Source organism: Phoca vitulina, unplaced genomic scaffold, assembly GCF_004348235.1.
Source record: "Phoca vitulina isolate PV1807 unplaced genomic scaffold, GSC_HSeal_1.0 scaffold77, whole genome shotgun sequence".
Lineage (NCBI taxonomy): Eukaryota > Metazoa > Chordata > Mammalia > Carnivora > Phocidae > Phoca > Phoca vitulina.
This window is the reverse complement of record NW_022589780.1, coordinates 6,546,009-6,548,972: the sequence shown is the minus strand read 5'-3', so window position 1 is coordinate 6,548,972 and position 2,964 is coordinate 6,546,009.

Sequence of the window (2,964 nt, the reverse complement as noted above, 5' to 3'; positions counted from 1 at the left end):
CAACACTGTAGAGGGATCATGCTTTAGGCAGTGTGGGTGTCGGGCATGCATGGGAGCAGAAGAGTCAGTCCCTGTCCTGGTGTCTGGGGTTGGGCAGGAGAAGGGTGTTGGAGGAAGTGCCACATGGTTGGGCTGCTGTGGAGGGTCTCTGGTGGCGCCCCATACTCTGTGTTGCCTTTGACCAAGGCGGGGTGGCGGGCTGCACTAGCCCCAGGGTGGCGGGTGGGGCATGGGGGCCACGGAGTACACCCCATATGCCTGGCTCCAGGACAGAACGCACACCGTAGGCATCTCCGGTGCGAAACCACGGCAGCGGCGGCGGCAGAGGAGGAGGAGGAGGAGGAGGTCGGCCTGGGGAGTCCCGAGCCAGGATGAGAGAACGCCGGGACTTCCGCGACTGCGAGGTGCTGGAGGCGCTTCACTGCGAGGCGGGCTCGCAGGCAGGCAGGAGCAAAGCCCAAGGCAGGCGGCGGGGGTGTCGAGCGGCGCGCGCTGGGACTCGGAGGCTCAGAGCGGCCTGTTGGGGCGCGCAGCGGCAGCTGTTCACGCCTATGGCCCTAGAAGCCCTATGGCAGCGCATCTCATCTGGTCTCGGAAGCTAAGCAGGGACCCGCCCAGTCAGGATTTGGATGGGAGACCGCCCGGGAATCCCCGTGGGCTCTTGTTTTGAGGCTACTTTCTTTGCTTTTCTCTTTCCCCTTCGGCCTCCCTTCCTCTCCCTGTGCCTCCACCACCCCCCCTTGCCCAACAAGCTTTCATCCAAACACCTCCTGCCCCACTGACCCTCACCCCCACGCACCCCACCGCGGATCTCTGGCCCGATAGAGACGCCCGCTGCAGGGGCAGGTGGCTCCATACCAGCCCCTCCACCTCCAAGCCACAAGGTCCACCCTCACAGGAACCAGTGCGGCGCTCTGGGGGTAATGAGGGCGGCGTGGGTAGGCGGAGGCGGCAGAGGGGGCGGCCGCTATGGAGGGAGGGAGTGGGCGAAGGCGGAGAGGACCGCGGCGGGGTTGGGGCGGGGGGAGCGCGGGCAGGATGTCACCCCGTCTCCCATGCCTGTGCTCCCTCATTCCTGACCTTGGGGCCCTCATCCCACAGACCCTCGCCATTCCATTGGGCCGCCCCGGATGCCCAATCTGCAGGACCACTGGCTCCACCTGTTGACTGGGCACGCCTACACCTTCTCCCACCAGCCCTGGACTGTGCTCCCGCCCCGCAGGGCCTTCTCTTCCTTCCCGCCGAACACCGACCCTTTGCCCCTGGGCCCCGCCAGGGGTCCCAGCTCCATGTGCCCAGCACACAAGATGGTCGACCGCCCTGGCCCTCTGGCCCCACTGGCACCCGGGCCCGCAATCCTTCTCCCCACTACAGTGCAGCTAACAGCAAGGCTCGCTCACTCAGAAAGAAATTGGGGGTGCGCCCAGCATCATGGTGTAAAGGGGCACCCCAAAATCAAAGACGAGACCAGTGAAAGAGTCCCCCACAAGCACCCAGGCCAATGTGGGTCCCAGGCAGGCACGGGCGCAGAAGGGGATTCCAGTGCAAAATCTCATGGGACTGCAGTCCAAACATCAAAAGACGGGGTCCAAATCCCTTGAGTTCTTAGGCCCAGTCTTGCACTCCCAGACTAACCTCTCATAGTATCTGTCCGAATCTCAGGACAACTGTGCCAAAGTCTTGAAATGTCAGGAGTATTCCGCGAGATCCAGGGGCACATGTCACGTTGTCGCAGTCTGAAACTCCCTCGCCACCTCCGAAACTTGTGAGAGTTCTAGTCCATTCCGTGAATTACAGGGGCCAATCTCGGGGAATCTGATTCCAAATCTAGCTGGAACTCGTCAAAATCTCTTGAGTTTTTGGGCCCAGGTTGGGCGATCCGGGTGCCAATCCGGGGTGATCACAGTCAAAATCCAGGAGAACTCACCAAAATATCAAGGACCCCTGGCCCTCTCAGGGACATTCAGGGGAATATGTCACGTGATCACAGTCCAAGCCTCGGAAGAATGCACGCAAATCTCGCAGGATCACAGGCCATTGGCTGAGAAACAGCATCTTAGTTCATCTGACTTCAGTCCAACTCTTGGGAACGCTCACGCAAATCTCGGGGGGACCTCGGGCTCACTTAGTGAGATCCAGAAGGCAATCCTCAGGGGGTTGAAATCCAATATTCAGAGGAATGCAACCAAATCCCTGAGACCTCAGGCCTAGTCAGGGATCTCGAGCGGCAAAACTCATGGGATCGCAGTCCAAACTTTAGAAGCCGTGATCCACATCTCATGAGATCTCAGGCCCTGCCTGCGAGTTCCAAGACACACGTGTTGGCATACCTGTCCAAATCTCGGTAGAACTATGGAAATGTCCTGAGATGTCAGGAATAATCAGAGAGATCTAGAGGCACCCATCTCGTTGATCTCAGTGCGAATCTCGCGAGGAATCTCCAAATCTTGTGAAATCTCTCGTCCGTTAGGACACTTGCAGGGGCCGAGGTCGCCAGATCAAAGTCCGGACCTCACCAGAACTCATCAAAATCTCTTGAGACCTCGGGCCCAGTCAGTGAGTCGCAGGGCAAATCTCGCCTGATCTCAGTCCAAACCTCAGGGGAACACATCCAATGTTCGAGCACTGTCGGGCCGAGTCAGGGAGATTCAGGGTCAAATCTGGCGTGTTCTCCGCCCAAGCCTCAGAAGAACTCAATCAAAACTGCTGGGATCTCAGGGAGATCTCTGCGACAAAGAGCGTCTGACTTCATGGGAGCTCCGTCCTAATCTCGGGAGGGCTCATGCAAATCTCGTGTGATCCCGGGCCGAGTCACCGAGATCCAAGTGGCAATTCTCATGTGATCTCAATCCCAGTTTCAGGAGGGGACGTGTAAGTTCAGAGTGCTCAGGTCCAGACATCAAGGTCGGGTTGCAAACCCACGTGCTTTCAGGTCAAATACTGGGGGTAACGGACCGCATGTCA